General features: G+C 40.7%; 1 pseudogene; it reads left to right on the top strand.

Moving 5' to 3' along the window:
• The first annotated feature begins 5395 nt into the window (after positions 1 to 5395).
• On the top strand, positions 5396 to 6303 carry LOC124969007 (growth arrest-specific protein 7-like; annotated as a pseudogene).
• Positions 6304 to 20291: the final 13988 nt, after the last annotated feature.

Genomic DNA, 20291 nt, shown 5'->3' on the forward strand with positions numbered 1-20291 from the left:
TATCCAAATGACATTAATATGAGAAATATTGCCCATTTTGTTAGGGACAATAAAGATAGAGATAACGGACGATAAGTGACTGGTTGCTAAACCCCAAAACACAGACTCTTATAAGTACAAAGATGAAAATAACAACAACGACTCAGAAATCACTTATGAACTTGAAATATTATTGTGGTCAAAATGAAGGTAACTGATATAATAAATTATATTATTTATTATGATATAATAAATTATATTATTCTACCAAATAAATTTTAGATTAATATGTTTAATACAATAAAAACTACCACCATTAATCCAATTTTTGTCTCTATCATATACCAATTGTGAAATTGCATTTAGGCCCATGAGTTACTCCAAAATATGATAAATCACTGGAAAAATCATATTTCAAAATGGATAACATTCACCCTCTGTGTAGTCAGATTATTTTTCATCACTGTGACCAAATAATTGACCAGAACAACTTAAAGGAAAAATGATTTGTTTTGCTTCATGGTTTCAGGAAAACATAGCCACAGAAGACTCTTAGTGCCTGGACAGCTGAGCATGGTAAATTGTGGGAAAAAAACTTCTTGGGTCCATATGACAGTAGAGAATCCCTATGCTCATTTCTCAAAGCAAAGTCATTCAAATGAACTTACACTTTTACATCCTTGAACCTAAGATGGGTGGAATTTGGTCAATTCCTAAGATGACTTGAAGTCATCCTTCCAATTGTCCCAGAGCAAAGTACTTAGCTTCTCCTTAGTGGCACTACCCCCTTCAGAAACCACACCTTCCTTGACTCCAATATTGCACATACATTTCTGGCCAGACTGAAAATTTTTCTCAAATATTTCTGCTCTTCTTTCTCCTGATGCTCACTGTAAACCTAGTTTAAATCTACCAGCAATACCATTCCAATGCTTAAATGCAGTGCTGCCTTGAAATTTCTTCTACGAGATTAGTTTTTCCATTGACTTTAAATTTAACTTCACACAAAATCTCAGGACATCAACCAAATATTGACAAGTTGTTTGCCAGAATGCAACATATGTGTTCTCTGGCCCAAGTTTCACAACAGAGTCCTCATTCCAATGTGAAAACATACAAGCACGATCTTTATTGTTTGCATTGCTATTTGCATTCTAGTCTTTCAAGTTTCCCAAGAGTTGCCCATTAAGCTCTGCTTACAACATTCTAAGGTGTTTTCAAACTCCTTCTGCAAACTAGTACCAAATTCTTATGAACCACATGGTCAGGTATAGTCACAGTAATGACCTCACTTCTTGGTATAATTTTCTCTGTTGGCCACGTTGTCATCATTGTGATCAAAATACCTGACAAGAATAATTTTGAGGAGGAAAGATATATTTTGACTCATCCTTTTAGGGGTAGGCTATCTCTGTTCCTTTGGACCTTGTGAGGCAATACATGAGGGTGGAAAGGTATTTTGGAGGGAAGCTTCTTCGCTTTGGCAGCTAGAATTCGATAAAAAGGGTTAGAGAAAGGAAGAGGATGGGGATAAGAGTATTTCCCAAGTGCATGCTCTCCAGTGACTTACTTCCTTCAGCACCTGCCTTCTGCCTAGAGTTTCCAGCACCACTCAGGAATTTAGTCAGCTATGAGTAGATTAATCCACTGATGAGGTCAGGTCACTCAGAACCCAACCACTTCCAAAAAGTTCCACCTCTGAACATTTCTGTACTAGGGATCAAACCTTCAACACATGAGCCTTTAAATGGCACTGAATAGCCAAAGTTAATACCACTTATCATGTATTTCATAAATGAGGAAAATTAGGCTATGGAATTAATATTTTGAGGGCCAGCATTCAAATCATGACAGTGATGTTACTTGTGACTACATTGATAGATCTATTATCAGTGGACAAATAGAAGGACATTCGACTTTCTGTCTCTGACATCATGTCTAGACTCAACACTTACATCTTCTGCAACCAACTGGTGTGTATAAGGAAAATCAGTTCTTGGAAGAGGTCATCTCATTTAGAACAAAATAAAGACTTAATCCCATATCTATACATTCCTTCTCCAGAATTTTTTAAACTTTCTTCATAATTTTTAATATTATAATATACTTTTTAAAAATTATTACAGACTGCATTTTGATTCATAGTACACAAATGGTGTACATCATTTTGTTTCTATGATTTTTTACAATGTAGATTCATACCATTCATGTAATCATGCACATGCATAGGGCAATGAGGTCAGAATCTTTGTAATGAACAATAAATTTCTTGACTCTCTAATAATGTTAGAATTAGAGCTCATGTTTGAGGACTAACAACATCATCACTAATAAAGTTCCAATATTGTACAACGATCTCAACCACTGAGATAATATAACTATGTGGATTTGTTAAATAATGGATTTGAGCAAATTGGATGCTCTTGAGACCTCATAAGTACACATTTTGCCAGGAATCATGTCAGTAATTACTCAATCAGATATGAAAAGTCAGTTACTTGGCCTCCCAGTAGTTCTACCTGTGAGATGAAACACAGGATGAGGTAACCATGGGATCAAGCTGAAGTTACTTCCCACATGAGAACTTGACTTTGAGGAAATGTTTTCTCACCCTAGCCAACTTCCACAACTCTCCTTCTGAGATTCATCCATAGAATATCACCAAATGAGAACCCCCACACTTATGCTCAACCTGATGGATATTGTGAACTTTGACAAAGGATTAATTCTCTAACTTCTCTCTGGAATTGTACAAAAACCAAACCCAAGTTAGAGGTTCAAATACAATTGCAGTTATCTGTCATATTCTTGTAACTGGATGACCAGGGAGAAGGGATTTTCTACATATTGCCAGAGCATTACTTAAATATTTTCTGAGTCTGCGCACATCCTGCAAACTTGTCTTGCTAAGATTCCATCTAAGGAGATTTGCTAAAGTTTCTAATTTCTAATTTTTTCCTTCAGACTCTGCTTCTAGGAATCCAGAGCAAAGAAACTATGTTTAGAGACTTTGAGTCACATGTGAAATATCACAGAGCTAGACAAAAAGAAAAGTTATCTTTAAAGCCAACTCTGAAATCTATGATTATAACTCTATCTCTTCCATTTAGAAGGGTGTTGGGACTGAAAGGAGGCACTTTGACTCACCATGAGCCTGTCACAGAAACCAAGATCAAACAAAAGGAAAAATCGAACTGGAAATGATATCCTACCCAGGAACTTCCTCAAGGACTCCTTCATGTCCCTATTCCTCAAGCTGTAGATAAATGGGATCAGCATCTGAGAACCACAGAGTACATCACTAAAGCCACAACAGTCTTCCTGGGGGTCAGTTACTGAAGAGCTAATGTACACCCCAAATCCTGTGCCATAGAATAAGGAGACAAGAGACAGGTGAGACCCACAGGTGGAAAAGAGTTTATGCTTTCCTTCTGATTAGGGCATTTTCAAGACAGAGGACACAATGTGAACATATGAGAAAATGATCCCAGAGATGGAAACACCACCAAACATTCAAGGTGAAATACACACCAGGATATTTACAAAGAGAGCATCAGAGCAGGTGAGGTTGGTGAACTGAGTAAGTTCACAGAAGAACTGGGGGATCTCCAGGGCTGTGCAGGAAGACAGGCACAGCACCATCACACTGTGCAGCAGGTTGACCACAATGCTAATGGACAATGAAACCATGACCAGCAGGGCACAGAGGCAGGGCTTCATGATGACTGTGTACCTCAGCGGGTAACAGACATCCATGTAGCGGTCATAGACCTGAAAAGATAGAAAAAGCTTGCACCTGTGTAAATACAAGTTCCCAAACTGCCCTCAACTCCTCATAAAAGCTGCACAGAATTTTCGTCTTGTCTCTTATCTTATCTGTAAAGGCCAGGTGGCTGACACAAAAGCAAACTTTGCTGGCACAAAAAACAAACTTAAAGATAATGACAACCCTCCTCTCGGAGGTCAGGGTGACCCAGAACTTAAATAACTTGCTCTGTATACAATTTTATATGTTAACCAATTAAAAAGAACACTGTAAAACTGCTTGCCTTTCATTATAAAAACCCTGCTAAACATGGGCTAGGGGCCTCTTAGCGTCACCAATTACCGAGTGCGTGGAGGACCAGGCTGGAGCTTGCTAATAAATGACTCTTTGGTGCTTGCATTGATCGTGGTCTCTGGTGGTCTTTGTGGGGTCTCGAGCCACTGGGTAAAACAGGCCATCACTGCAAGGAGACAATTTTCCAAGTTTCCAAACAGTATGACCAAGCCAATTTGGGTGAGGCAGCCTGTGTAGATGATGCTCTGATCCTGAACTTGGATGTTCACCAGCATCTTAGGGATTATGCTTGTGGTTAAACTGATGTCATTAAAGGACAGGCTGCAGAGGAAGAAGTACATGGGGGTGTGGAGGTGGGAGTCATTGCTGACAGCCAGGATGATGAGCAGGTTTCCCAGGATGGTGACCAGGTACATGGACAGGAAGAGACTGAAGATGAGGGGCTGCAGGGCTGGGTCTTCTGTCAGTAACTGAAGGAAGAATTCTGAAATGACTTTGTGGTTTGTGCTCTCCATGTTGCTGAGAACCATAGGGTAAAAATTAAATGAATGCCTTCCAGATGAGGATCAAGAATCATATCACCCTTTGATACTAATGAAAACTTTGTATTACCATGGACTCAGGACAAGCTATGGGCATTAGGAAATATATATTTTAAGAAAAATATGTATTTTAACAAAAATTTATATTTTAATAAAAAATCTATATTTTAACAAAAAATATAAATCAATTTGATATCTCTAAGCATTGAGAATCAGTGCTTTAAAAAAGTTCATTTGTGATATCCTTCTCTCTCTACTGGAGCTCATTGATCATCTGTGATCCAGGAGCCATATTGGGACTGTGGCGTGGCAGAGCCTACGGAAAATGAAACCCAGATTTGTGAGGTACTGGAAAACTTCAGGGATACTATAAACCTACAGGGTAGATACTGTACTACCTCAGATCCCCATGGCTTGATGGGGAGACACACAAACGAAATGAAAAAAAAAAAAAGGGAATAAAGCCCTCCAAACATACCAGTATGTTCCAATTATAGACTCCATTGACAAACCAGCACAAGAAATGTCAGAGAAGGAGTTCAGAATATACTTAGTTAAACTGCTTCCCGACTTTAAGGAGGATATAAAGAGTGAAATCAGAGCTATATTTCAGGAGATGGAAGATATCTTAAAGAAAGAGAGAAAGATCCTGAGAAGAAATCTAGAAGAAAACTTTGAAATGAAGGAATCAATAAACCAAAATAAAAATTCAATGGAAAGTAGCACCAACGGAGGAGACCACGTGGAAGACAGAACTTCAGACAATGAAGACAAAATATACAATTTTGAAAATAAAAGTGACCACACAGAGAAGATGATACATTGCATGACATTCCCTCATGCAGACACAGCATGTGAACAACAACTGCTGAAGCCAACTGAGTGGAGCTACTGTGACTTCTTCTGGGCTGATAAGAAAGACCCCCAAGGCAATGGTACCATGGCAGGGTTTGAACTGCTGCTCCAAAAGCAACTGAAGAGCAAACAAATGCAGAAAGAAATGTTTGAATTCGTCTGAGAGAGGATAAAGATCGAAGAAGAATATGTAAAGAACTCGCCTAAGCTCTCTCAGAACTCATTGGCAGCACAGGAGGAAGGCTCCCTGGGAGAAGCATGGGCTCAGGTGAAGAAGAGACTGGCAGATGAAGCAAAAGTTCATCTCACGTTCGCCGCCAAGTTTCACAGCAAGGTAGAGAAGCCCCTAATGAACATTCGTGAGAATTTCAAGAAAGACATGAGAAAGTGTGACCACCATATCCCTGACCTCTGCAAGCAACTCGTCCGCTGGTATGCATTGGTGGAGAAGGCCTGGAAAGCCCTCACAGAATGGTAGAGAGACCTGGAGATGATGACCCAGCAGCTGGAGATCAAGCTGAGCAACAAGACAGAGGAGGACATGAAGAAGGCACAGAGGAATTCCAACTGGCTGGTGATGACCTCATGTGCTGTGTGGACCTCTACAACCAGGCCCATTCCAAGTGGTTGGAAGAGATGGTGACCACCACTTTGGAGCTGGAGCAGCTGGAAGTGGAGAGGGTGGAGATGATCCGGCAACATTTGTGCCAGTGCACAGAGTTGCCACATGAGACGGACGTGTTCAACCAAAGTACAGTTGAGCCTGTGTACCAACTGCTTTGAAAAGTGGGCCTGGCCAAAGACAGAGAGCTGTGAGTCAGACAGCACACAACAGGCAACATTTGCCCTGTGGACATGGAGATCTAGACATGCCTGTGTGGCCCCAGGGTTCCTGCCCATGAGAGGGACTGGGTGTCCCACAGAGAGGAGATGGTGTCTCCTGCTGGGTGAAGCCGCCCTCCCACCCACTGTCTTGTCCACAGAGGAGAGAGGAGAGTGCTGGTGATTCCAGAAGGGGGATCTGGATGCCCCAACTGAGGGATCCCAAATATTCCCATGCCACGAAGACAGACCTGCAACCCTGCCCTTGTCTCCATGACTGAAGCGCTCAAACCCCATGCCATGCTTGTTGCTCTGAGAACAAACTGAGGCTGGAACTTTGTGGTCCCTGCTGAGTTCCACAGGGCCGGCTGTCACACACTTGTGCCCTTAGGTGCCCAAAGGTCCGTCCTCCAATTGGTTCCTTTATCCTGTTAGGGTCTTTGGAAGATCAGGGAGGGCCGCCTCTGCCTCCAAGCCAATGTCAGGATCAGACTCTTGAATAGAAAGTGCCATCAGCTCAGCCTGCACATAGAATCCTTTATAGCCCTCTATTTTTCTCATTGTATTCTGGGAACCCAAATCTAGCTGTCTTGGCCACTTTTCATCCCCATGAGTCTTGTGAAGGCCTGTTTTCTGTCTTCCCACACCAACCCTGCCTAGAGAGGTCAGGATGGAACTACCTCATTCAGCAAATTAGTCCCAAGTTGGAGCATTGAATCATGGTTCCTATCAGATAAGGCATCATCTCTGAAGTCTCTGGAAATCCCATCCATCCATTCCTCAGTAGCCTTCTCAAGGCAGTCCCCACCCTGCCACCCCTGCCCAGTCTCACTAGATGGAGCTTTCCAATGTTCTCAGCCAGCAAGACCTCTTGCAGCTCTGTGCATCTCCAAAGGCTTTGAGTGATGGAGATATCAACTCTCCTTGGAAGCCAGGTGGGGTCTGTCTGCCATGGTGTCCTGTTCAACACTGGGCTACCCTGACCACCACTTTCCCAGGCTGCCCACCATGGGCTTAATGGGGCTGTGTCAGTCCTACATGAGAGACAGGTTAGGGCAAGTCCCTTTGTCATTCCCCATATGGCTCCATCTGCTTATGTGTGATGGGGTTTGGACTATTGTCCCTTGTATGGACACTGCAGACTCTCATGGCCATAGGAGTTTGTTGCTATCCAGGCATGTTCAGGCACCTAGGCCTCCAGCTCCTCTGAAATTTCCAGAGCCCTATGCCAAGCCCTCCCTTTGTACCAGCACCTCCTTTCCCTCTGTCCATCTTCCCTGGAGAAACCTGGGCCAAGTGTGATTCAGGAAGTTTTTCAACACTGCCACAGGGTTCAGCCCATCACTTCCTTTCTCTACTACAGCAAACATGATCACCATGTTAACCTAGAGAATCAGCCAGAGGGGACTGGGAGAAAAAATTGACATAGTGAGCAAGGAACAAATTCTAGCCAAAATCCATGCTCTGAGGGTCCATCTTTCTTCATCTTTCCATCAGTGGCTTTGAATTGACCCTTCCATCTCCCATGGGGGCTGAATTCTATGAGCCCGATTCACTGATCTTTCCCTCAGTTTTACAAGCTAATAGTGGATAACATTAATCTCGAATCTCTCAGCATCTCTTCCATTAAATTGGAATTGTTTTCTCATAGTTTATATTAGAAAGATGTCCAATATACTAAAGCAAACCAGATCTTGTCACTTTTCTTACTGAAACATCCTAAGCACAAAAACCAATGTGAAGGCCGAGATCTGGTGGAATCTGTCCTCAATTGGATGAAGAACCACTCCTTTCAAATTGGGCTTGGACCATGACAACAGCTACCAATTTTAGGACAGTTCTTGGCTTCTTTATCTAAAAAAGGATGCTAATGGTAATCACTTTGAGGCTTAGTAATCTATAGATGATTTTCTTTTTGCTTTTTATTTATTTATTTATTTATTTTTATTGTAAACAAATGGGATACATGTTGTTTCTCTGTTTGTACATGGAGTCAAGGTATACCATTTGTGTAATCATAAATTTACATAGGGTGATGTTGGTTAATTCATTCTGTTATTTTTTCCCCTTCCCCCCACCCCTCCCATCCCTCTTTTCCCTCTATACAGTCCTTCCTTCCCCCATTCTTGCCCCCCTCCCTAACCCTCACTCTAACCCTAAAACTAACCCCTCCCACGCCCCATTATGTATCATCATCTACTTATCAGCGAGATCATTCTTCCTTTGGTTTTTTGAGATTGGCTTATCTCACTTAGCATGATATTCTCCAATTTCGTCCATTTGCCTGCAAATGCCATAATTTTATCATTCTTTATGGAGGAGTAATATTCCATTGTATATATGCCACAGTTTCTTTATCCATTCATCAACTGAAGGGCATCTAGGTTGGTTCCACAATCTGGCTATGGTGAATTGAGCAGCAATGAACATTGATGTGGCTGTATCTCTGTAGTATGCTGATTTTAAGTCCTTTGGGTATAGGCCAAGGAGTGGGATAGCTGGGTCAAATGGTAGTTCCATTCCAAGTTTTCTAAGGAATCTCCATACTGCCTTCCAGAGTGGCTGCACTAATTTGCAACCCCACCAGCAATGTATGAGTGTACCTTTTTCCTCACATCCCCGCCAACACCTGTTGTTGCTTGTGTTCTTGATAATCGCCTTTCTGATTGGGGTGAGATGGAATCTTAGGGTGGTTTTGATTTGCATTTCTCTTATTACTAGAGATGTTGAACATTTTTCCATATGTTTGTTGATTGCTTGTACATCTTCTTCTGTGAAGTGTCTGTTCATTTCCTTAGACCATTTGTCGATTGGGTTATTTGTAGTCTTGGTGTTGAGTTTTTTGAGTTCTTTATAGATTCTGGAGATTAGTGCTCTATCTGAAGTATGATTGGCAAAGATTTTCTCCCACTATGTAGGCTCTTTCTTCACATTTCTGATAGTTTCCTTTGCTGAGAGAAAGCTTTTTAGTTTGAATCTATCCCAGTTGTTGATTCTTGCTTTTATTTCTTGTGCTATGGGAGTCCTGTTGAGGAAGTCTGGTCCTAAGCCGACATGTTGAAGATCTGGACCTACTTTTTCTTCTATAAGATGCAAAGTCTCTGGTCTGATTCCGAGGTCCTTAATCCATTTTGAGTTTAGTTTTGTGCATGGTGAGAGATATGGGTTTAGTTCTATTTTGTTGCATATGGATTTCCAATTTTCCCAGCACCATTTGTTGAAGAGGCTATCTTTTCTCCATTGCATATTTTTGGCCCCTTTGTCTAGTATGAGGAAATTATATTTATTTGGGTTTGTGTCCGTGTCCTCTATTCTGTACCATTGATCCACCTGTCTATTTTGGTACCAATACCATGCCATTTTTGTTACTATTGCTTTGTAGTACAGTTGAAGTTCAGGTATTGCAATACCCCCTGCTTCATTTTTCCTGCGAAGGATTGCTTTAGCAATTCTGGGTTTCTTATTCTTCCAGATGAATTTCATGATTGCTTGTTCTACTTCTGTAAGGTACATTGTTGGGATTTTAATTGGAATTGCATTGAATCTGTATAGCACTTTTGGTAGTATGGCCATTTTGACAATATTAATTCTGCCTATCCAGGAACATGGGAGATCTTTCCATCTTCTAAGGTGTTCTTTAATTTCTTTCTTTAGTGTTCTGTAGTTCTCATTGTAGAGGTCTTTCACCTCTTTTGTGAGATTGATTCCAAAGTATTTTATTTTTTTCGAGGCTATTGTGAATGGGGTAGTTTTCCTAACTTCTCTTTCTGAAGATTCATCACTTATGTATAAAAATGCATTGGATTTATGAGCATTGATCTTGTATCCTGCTACTTTACTGAATTCACTTATGAGTTCTAAGAGTTTTCTGGTCGAATTTCCTGGTTCCTCTAAGTATATAATCATGTCATCAGCAAATAGGGATAGTTTGAGTTCTTCTGTTCCAATTCGTATCCCTTTAATTTCTTTGGTCTGTCTAATTGCTCTGGCTAGAGTTTCAAGGACGATATTGAATAGGAGTGGTGAGAGAGGGCATCCCTGCCTTGTTCCAGGTTTTAGGGGGAATGCTTTCAGTTTTTCACCATTAAGAATGATATTAGCCATGGGCTTAGCATAGATGGCCTTTACAATGTTAAGGAACGTTCCCACTATCCCTATTTTTTCTAGTGTTTTGAGCATGAAGGGGTGCTGTATTTTATCAAATGCTTTTTCTGCGTCTATTGAAATAATCATGTGATTCTTGACTTTAAGTCTGTTGATATGGTGAATTACATTTATTGATTTCCTGATGTTGAACCAACCTTGCATCCCTGGGATGAAACCCACTTGATCATGGTGCACTATCTTTTAAATATGTTTTTGTATGCAATTTGCTAAAATTTTGTTGAGAATTTTTGCGTCGATGTTCATTAAGGATATTGGTCTGAAATTTTCTTTCCTCGATGTGTCTCTGTCTGGTTTAGGAATCAGGGTAATATTGGCTTCATAGAATGAGTTTGGGAGGGTTCCCTCCTCTTCTATTTCATGGAATACTTTAAGAAGTATTGGAATGAGCTCTTCTTTAAAGGTTTTGTAGAACTCGGCTGAGAAACCATCAGGTCCTGGACTTTTCTTTGTTGGAAGGCTTTTGATGACTTCTTCTATTTCATTACTTGAAATTGGTCTATTTAAATTGTGTATGTCCTCCTCGTTTAGTTTAGGCAATTCATAGGTTTCTAGAAACTTTTGATGTCTTCGAGGTTTTCTGTTTTGTTGGAGTATAGATTCTCAAAATAGCTTCTAATTATGTTTTGTATTTCACTCGTGTCTAGTTGTGATATTTCCTTGTTCATTCCGAATTTTAGTGATTTGGGTTTTCTCTCGTCTTCTCTTTGTTAGTGTGGCTAAAGGTTTATCAATTTTGTTTATTTTTTTGAAGAACCAACTATTTATTTTGTCAATTTTTTGTATTGTTTCTTTTGTTTCAATTTCGTTGATTTCAGCTCTCAGTTTAACTATTTCCTGTCTTCTACTACTTTTGGTGTTGGTCTGTTCTTCTTTTTCTAGGACTTTGAGCTGTAGTGTTAGGTCATTTATTTTTTGAGTTTTACTTCTTTTATTAAATGCGCTCCATGAAATGAATCTTCCTCTAAGTACTGCTTTCATAGTGTCCCAGAGATTTTGATATGATGTTTCTTTGTTCTCGTTTACCTCTAAGAATTTTTTAATTTCCTTCCTAATATCTTCTGTTATCCATTCCTCATATAATAGCATATTGTTTAATCTCCAGGTGTTGGAGTAATTTCTGTTTTTTACTCTTTCATTTATTTCTAGTTTCAATCCATTATGATCTGATAAAATACAAGGTAGTGTCTCTATCTTCTTGTATTTGGTAACATTAGCTTTGTGGCATAATATATGGTCTATTTTAGAGAAGGATCCATGTGCTGCTGAGAAGAAAGTGTATTCACTCTTCATTGGATGGTATATTCTATAAATATCTGTTAAGTCTAAATTATTGATTGTGTTATTGAGATCTATGGTTTCTTTGTTCAATTTTTGTTTGGAAGATCTGTCCAGTGGTGAGAGAGGTGTGTTAAAATCACCTAGTATTATTGTATTGTGGTCTATTTGGTTTCTGAGATTGAGAAGGATTTGTTTGACATACATGGGTGAGCCACTGTTTGGGGCATAGATATTTATGATTGTTATGTCTTGCTGATTTATGGTTCCCTTAAGCATTATGAAATGTCCTTCTTTATTCCCTTCTGATTAACTTTGGCTTGAAGTCCACTTTATCTGAAATGAGGATGGATACCCCAGCTTTTTTGCTGGGTCCATGTGCATGGTAAGTTTTTTCCCATCCTTTCACCTTTAGTCTTTGGGTATCTCTTTCTAAGAGATGAGTCTCTTGCAGGCAACATATTGTTGGATCTTTCTTTTTTATCCAATCTGCCAGTCTATGTCTTTTGATTGATGAATTCAGACCGTTAATATTCAGGGTTATTATTGAGATATGATTTGTATTCCCGGTCATTTGACTCATTTTATCCATTTATTTGCTTATTTTTGACACGACTTGGTTCCTCTTTATTTGAGATTTCCTTTAGGATATCTCCTCCCTTTGCTGATTTGCTTCTTTGTTTTTCATATCTTCTTCATGGAATATTTTGCTGAGAATGTTCTGTAATGCTGGCTTTCTTTTTGTAAATTCTTTTAGCTTTTGTTTATCATGGAAGGATTTTATTTCAGTCGTCAAATCTGAAGGTAAGTTTTGCTGGGTATAAGATTCTTGGTTGGCATCCATTTTCTTTTAGGGCTTGAAAAATGTTATTCCAGGCCCTTCTAGCTTTTAAGGTCTGGATTGAAAAATCTGCTGATATCCGTATTGGTTTCCCCCTGAATGTAATTTGGTTCTTTTCTCTCACAGCCTTTAAGATTCTGTCTTTATTTTGTATGTTAGGTATTTTCATTATAATGTGCCTTGGTGTGGGTCTGTTGTAATTTTGTGTATTTGGAGTCCTGTAAGCCTCTTGGACTTGATTTTCCATTTCATTCTTCAGATTTGGAAAATTTTCTGAAATTATCTCATTGAATAGGTTGTTCATTCCTTTGGTTTGTTTCTCTGAGCCTTCCTCAATCCCAATAATTCTCAAATTTGGCCTTTTCATGATATCCCATAGTTCTTGGAGATTCTGTTCATGATTTCTTACCATCTTCTCTGTTTGTTCGACTTTGTTTTCGAGGTTAAATATTTTGTCTTCAATATCTGAGGTTCTGTCTTCCAGGTGTTCTATCCTATTGGTTGTGCTTTCTATGGAGTTCTTAATTTGGTTTATTGTTTCCTTCATTTCAAGGATTTCTGTTTGGTTTTTTTTCAATATCTCTAACTCTTTATTAAAATGGTCTTTTGCTTCCTGTATTTGCTCTTTTAACTGTCTATTGGTGCGATCATTCAATGCCTGCATTTGCTCTTTCATTTCATCGTTTGCTTCCCTTATCATGTTGATTATATACATTCTGAACTCCCTTTCTGACATTTCTTCTGCCATGCTGTCTTTGGATTTTACTGATATAACATCCAGATTTGTTTGAGGCATTTTCTTCCCTTGTTTTCTCATGTCGTTCAGGTGTCAGTGGACTGCAGAGATGTTGCAGATTTCCTCTATTGACTTATAATGTCCCTGAAGATTGCTAGTGTATCCCCTCTTATCCTTCAGTAGCCTGAAGTCTTAGAGGAAGTTGATACTGCGGTGTTCCCCTAGGTAGCTGCCTCTCTAGCGGTGGTGGTCTTCAGGTGGGGTATATTCCCTGCTAGTGGGCAGAGGTGCCTCTACTTGTTGACCAATGGTCATCCAAAGGGGAACTAGACTGCGGGCTGAGGTAATGCCTGTTTGGGCCTGTGTCTCTGGTTTTACTGTCCTTGTGGGAAAACCTCACCTGGCGGGGAAGACTCACCCGGTGGAGAGGTCTCGCTAGTCAGTTCCCCTCCTAGAGGTTCCCCTCAGTCCACACCTACCGCCTGGGCAGGGCAGCCTTCCCAGGCAATGTTTCCAGGGGCCTGGACCTACCTCCTGGGCCTGGGCGCCCTGCCCTTCGCAGACGAGTCTCCTTAGGTAGCCCCTCCTCTGAGAAGCTGCCCGCAGTCCTGGAACCTTCGCTCCCCCCTCAGCTTGTCTCTGTGTAGCTCTTTCAAGAAAAGGTGCTTAGATCCCCGGATTGGACCGTGCTTTGCACCTAATCGCCTGGCTATGCGACCCCTTCTCTGAGCAGTCCCTTGGAGCCTCATACATATGCTCCAAGCTCCAGTGACCCGTCACTCGTCTCTTCCTCCAGGCAGCCACCCGGTGTTCTGTGTGGGCGCTTGGAGACCACGCCACTCCCTGCGCACCTCCACCTCCTCAGGACAGCCCCCTCCCCGTTGTTCAGGCGGTTGCTGAGTCCAAATAGCTCGCCGCCCAACTCTTTCTCTGGCAGCCCCCGGAGCCCCGGCTGATTGCTCCAAAAAACCAAGCAGTGTGCTGCTCGGCCTCCTCTGCAAAGTTCCCTGCTTTCTGAGTTCACTGTTCCAGTGGGGGGAGGTGTGTCTTGCCGCCTGGGCAGGTCAGCCTTCCCAGGGGCCCGGACCTACCTCCTGGGCCTGGGAGCCTCACCCTTCGTAGATGAGTCTCCTTAGGTTGTCCCTTCTTAGAGAAGCTGCCCGCAGTCCTGGAACCTTTGCTCCGCCCCTCAGCTTGTCTCCTTCGCAGACAAGTCTCCTTAGGTTAGAGAAGCTGCCCGCAGTCCTGGAAACTTCAATCCGCCGTTTTTTCGCTCCGTTTTTTCAGTCGATTCGCTGTCCGTGTTTACCGCTCTGGCGGGGGGAGGGGCGTCTCACCGAGTCACTCTACTTCACAAAGTTCTCTGCGTTCCGTGGCTACTGCCCCATCCGGGATGCCTCCCCTATGGGAGAAACTCACCTGGCGGCTTTGAGTTGGTCCCAAGTCACTATCTCCTCTTTTGAATCTTGAGTCCTGGAGCAACATGAAATGCAGACGCCCTCTAGTCCGCCATCTTGAAACCCCTTATAGATGATTTTCAAACATCAAAGCCAATAGCCATGTAGTTAAAATAATTTTGAGTATAGTTTGGTTCCTTGGCTTTGTCTTCATATCCTTTCTCATTTGAGGGTCCCAGAGTCCTCTGTTCCTGGTATGGAATGAACTCTCTTACTCTTCCAGGATAATCCAAGTTAACCAAGTCTGGATCAGTCCATTTTCTGAAGTCATCCTTAACCCTTGTCCCCTCACCTCCTCTTTAGCCTCTTCACATACACTTATTCCCTCCATTGTTCATTCATCAAGCATTTAGTAAAGGCCAAGCAGTGTGCTGAGATCTAATCTGAAGTCAAGATGCAGCTGTCATCAGGGAAGCCCGGGAGTCTGTTTTCTGTAGAGTTGTTTTCCCTAGGAGCCTGGCCCTTCAGTAACTTTGGCATTCACAGAGACGTACTCTGTAGAATTTAAGTTTGCAGAGGTACTGTCTTGTGCTGACATTCATTCATTCACTCATTCCTTTTTCAGCAAATGCTTAGAGCAATCCCAACATTGTGATGAGGAATGAAACTAATTGCATGAAAGGTGGACACTATCTCCTCTGCCCTCTGTGTGAACAGGTGGATGTTTAGACCTTTCTGGAGAGGAAAAACATTGCACCCTTGAGCCAAATTTACCCCTGAGATTGTTTAATTATAAACTAGTGACCAAGGTATTTACATAGTGGGTGGAAGGTGAACGGCAACACCATTTTGATCACCTCGTCACCAGACCCTCAGCCCATTTCCAACTCCAACTACAGAAATTTCTTTTATTGGTTTTTGTTTTGTTTGTTTGTTTTGTTTAAACAGGGATTAAACTCAGCAACACTGGACCACTAAGTCACATCCCCACCGCTATTTTGTATTTTATTTAGATAAAGCGTGTGACCAAATTGTTTAGCACCTTGCTTTTGCTAAGGCTGGCTTTGACCTCATGATCCTCCTGTGTCAGCCTCCGAGCTGCTGGGATTACAGGCTCACACCATGGCACCCGACTCTTTTATTGGTTTTTAATAACGCATTGCTCTGCAAATCGGAGGAGTTAAGGCCAAGGATAACTAAAGTACACCAAGAGTCAACAAGAGAATTAGGAGCAGTGCTGGAGTCAAGAGCCCAGACCCACTTTCCCTATTAATAAGGAACCTTTTTCCTGCACTGTGAGTAAAATCAGAATCAGGATGAAGTCTAAAAAAATTTATTTTGTTACATATACCATGTACTTAAAGGATATTAAAATGTATTTTTTTGCTGACTTGTTCTACTTCTTCAAAGTTTTCACTAACTCCTACTTCCTTTGCTGGGCACCAAGGTTTTCCCACACATTCCTAAGTGATGAGAGTGTAACAAAGTATAAGGCATTGGGTTTCCTTCAGAAACCTTCTATATCTTGAAGCGAAAAGAAAAATTGAATGCACTATCAAAGCCATGGTCTCCAAGTTTGGTGTGTCTCATAATCATCAGAAGGGATTTCTGTATTACAGATTAGGTAGGCCTTGGCCCCGTCAGGCCCACAGACACAGGAGTACAAGTTGTGGGCATGACAAATGGTTAATGTTGGCAAAACCTGGAATAGTCAGTGTGTCTGATTGCTGAGTTGACCCTCATGACCAGTCTCTGCTAAGGCCTCAGCAGAGCACAGAGTTCACATTCTTAAACCACCTTTCAGTTTTCACAATTTCCTTATGTCCCTAGAATAGTTTCTTCCTAAACAAAACCCCATGTTGTCCCCTGCTTTCAAGGTGTGTCCACTTCTACACATTAGGTTAACTGTAGCAGGTGAAGAGCACCTGTCCAGATGGTCATGAGAAATGGTGAGAACATAATGATTTTGAACTTGAAGTTCGTAAGACTCTCCCAGGAGACTGAAGCCATCTGCCCTAACAGTTAAGTGTGTGGATGACATGCTCCATCATATCCTAAGGAAAATCCTTCCATAAGCATGACAGATAGCATATCATTAAATTAAATGAATGAGCAAACATTAGAACAGCTGCACAGGAGACAGAAGCAAATGCATGTAGTCCTATAAAAACAGGAAGAAACCAAAACTATGTTTTATCTTCAGAAGACAAACCCAAGGTAGCACAGGCTTAGATTACCAGGCTTCCCATCAGGAGTGTCCCTTGACAGCAGTGGCCCCTCTCATGAGGAGCTGTAATGTCAGCACTTAGAATTTGGTATAATATTAGACCTGCAGCCAGCCTGGTGGCACTAGCCAAGGATAGCAAGGTCAAGGTCAGCCTGGGCAACTCAGCAACAGCCTGTATCAGTAGAGAAGATAGAAAGTGCCGAGACTGTAGCTCATGACAAGACACTTGCCTAACAAGTTTAATGCCTGGGATTTGATCCTCTGGACCACAAACACACACACACACACACACACACACACACACACACACACAATATAGACTGGTACATCTGAATTTAATCCAGGCTCCTGCCTTACCTTTAGGGATGGAGTGGTGTTAAATGGGTGTCAAGCCTGTTTGTCCTCTTTTTTTATAATGGGAGCTCTGATGGACGTGTTCATTAGTTGCAGCGTGGTAATCTTTCAGAAAGGACACTTCTCCAAGCATCACAATGCTTACCTTACATATGCTCGTGTTATATTTTTACAATTATGTCAATAAAATTAGGGGAAAAACTTCTTGTAAATTTTAAATAATGTGAACAGAATACAGGAAAAATAGCCAGCACGGTGCTGACCAGGAGAACTTCTCTACTGACCTTTCCCGTGCTCTGTATGTATGTGTGTGCACTTACGTGTGTTTCTGTTGCACATCAGGAAAAATACACTTTCCACCCCTCAAAAGGAGTGATATGTTGGAGCATTTGAGTGAGAGAGAGGACATCTCTAGCTTAACAAATGCAAATATCAGGAAGGACTGAAAATATGTTTTAAAAATTTTGTTAACATGGAAAATTAAGGAAGAAAATAAACATCAATCACACCAATATTTTTTGACCTGGATATAGAGAATATGTAATAATGAAAAGGAATAAAATAATACATAAGTTAAGCACATGGATCAGAACAATTATGAATACATAACTACCACAGTATTCTACTATATCTTTAGAAGACAATTGGTTTCTAATTTTCTTTTCTGGTTTGAAAAAAATATTACAGTTTTAAATGGACTCTGAGAAAATGAAAGTGCACCCTAGAAACATGAAAAAGTGAGAGTACAGACAAATAGTGTTTAGTCACAGCTGACGTAACAAAGAGAAAACATCTGAGCTCCTCTGTGTCACTTACACTGAGCTCATTTTGAGATCCATACAATAGGTGATATAATCCAGTTCAGGTTTCATTCGCTAGTTAAAGTCACATGTATTGTATTTCTGAGTGACTTACTATTCTTTTTTTTTTTTTTTTTTACTTTTTTTTTTCTTTTTATTGTAAACAAATGGGATACATGTTGTTTCTCTATTTGTACATGGTGTAAAGGCATACCATTTGTGTAATCATAAATTTACATAGGGTAATGTTGTTTGATTCATTCTGCCATTTTTTCCCTTCCCCCCCTCCCCTCCCACCCTTCCCCTCCATCTATACAGTCCTTCCTTCCTCCATTCCTGCCCCCCTCCCTAAACCCAACTCCAACCCCAACACTAACCCTTCCCACCCCCATTATGTGTCATCATCCACTTATTAGTGATATCATTCTTCCTTTGGTTTTTTGAGATTGGCTTATCTCACTTAGCATGATATTCTCCAGTTTCATCCATTTGCCTGCAAATGCCATAATTTTATCATTCTTTATGGCTGAGTAATATTCCATTGTATATATATACCACATTTTCTTTATCCATTCATCAATTGAAGGACCTCTAGGTTGGTTCCACAATCTGGCTATTGTGAACTGAGCAGCTATGAACATTGATGTGGCTGTATCTCTGTAATATGCTGATTTTAAGTCCTTTGGGTATAGGCCAAGGAGTGGGATAGCTGGGTCAAATGGTGTTTCCATTCCAAGTTTTCTAAGGAATCTCCACACTGCTTTCCAGAGTGGCTGCACTAATTTGCAGCCCCACCAGCAATGTAAGAGTGTACCTTTCTCCCCACATCCTCGCCAACACCTGTTGTTGGTTGTATTCTTGATAATTGCCATTCTAATTGGGGTGAGATGGAATCTTAGGGTGGTTTTGATTTGCATTTCTCTTATTACTAGAGATGTTGAACATTTTTCCATATGTTTGTTGATTGCTTGTACATCTTCTTCTGTGAAGTGTCTATTCATTTCCTTAGCCCATTTGTCAATTGGATTATTTACATTCTTGGTGTAGAGTTTTTTGAGTTCTTTATAGATTCTGGAGATTAGCGCTCTATCTGAAGTATGATTGGCAAAGATTTTCTCCCACTCTGTAGGCTCTTTCTTTGCATTGCTGATAGTTTCCTTTGCTGAGAGAAAGCTTTTTAGTTTGAATCTATCCCAGTTATTAATTCTTGCTTTTATTTCTTGTGCTATGGGAGTCCTGTTGAGGAAGTCTGGTCCTAAGCCGACATGTTGAAGCTCTGGACCTACTTTTTCTTCTATAAGATGCAAGGTCTCTGGTCTGATTCCGAGATCCTTAATCCATTTTGAGTTTAGTTTCGTGCATGGTGAGAGATATGGGTTTAGTTTCATTCTGTTGCATATGGATTTCCAATTCTCCCAGCACCATTTGTTGAAGAGGCTATCTTTTCTCCATTGCATATTTTTGGCCCCTTTGTCTAGTATGAGAAAATTGTATTTATTTGGGTTTGTGTCCGTGTCCTCTATTCTGTACCATTGATCCACCTTTCTATTTTGGTACCAATACCATGCCGTTTTTGTTACTATTGCTTTGTAGTAGAGTTGAAGATCTGGTATTGCGATACCCCCTGCTTCACTCTTTCTGCCAAGGATTGCTTTAGCTATTCTGGGTTTTTTATTCTTCCAGATGAATTTCATAATTTCTTGCTCTATTTCTGTAAGGTACATCATTGGGATTTTAATTGGAATTGCATTGAATCTGTATAACACTTTTGGTAGTATGGCCATTTTGACAATATTAATTCTTCCTATCCAAGAACATGGGAGATCTTTCCATCTTCTAAGGTTTTCTTGAATTTCTTTCTTTAGTGTTCTGTAGTTCTCATTGTAGAGGTCTTTCACCTCTTTTGTGAGATTGATTCCCAAATACTTTATTTTTTTCGAAGCTATTGTGAATGGGGTAGTTTTCCTAATTTCTCTTTCTGAAGATTCATCGCTTATGTATAAAAATGCCTTCGATTTATGTGCATTGATCTTATATCCCGCTACTTTACTGAATTCACTTATGAGATCTAAAAGTTTTCTGGTGGAATTTCCTGGTTCTTCTAAGTATACAATCATATCATCAGCAAATAGGGATAGTTTGAGTTCTTCTTTTCCTATTCGTATCCCTTTAATTTCTTTGGTCTGTCTAATTGCTCTGGCTAGAGTTTCAAGGACGATATTGAATAAAAGTGGTG

Source organism: Sciurus carolinensis, chromosome 17 (assembly GCF_902686445.1).
Source record: "Sciurus carolinensis chromosome 17, mSciCar1.2, whole genome shotgun sequence".
Taxonomy (NCBI): domain Eukaryota; kingdom Metazoa; phylum Chordata; class Mammalia; order Rodentia; family Sciuridae; genus Sciurus; species Sciurus carolinensis.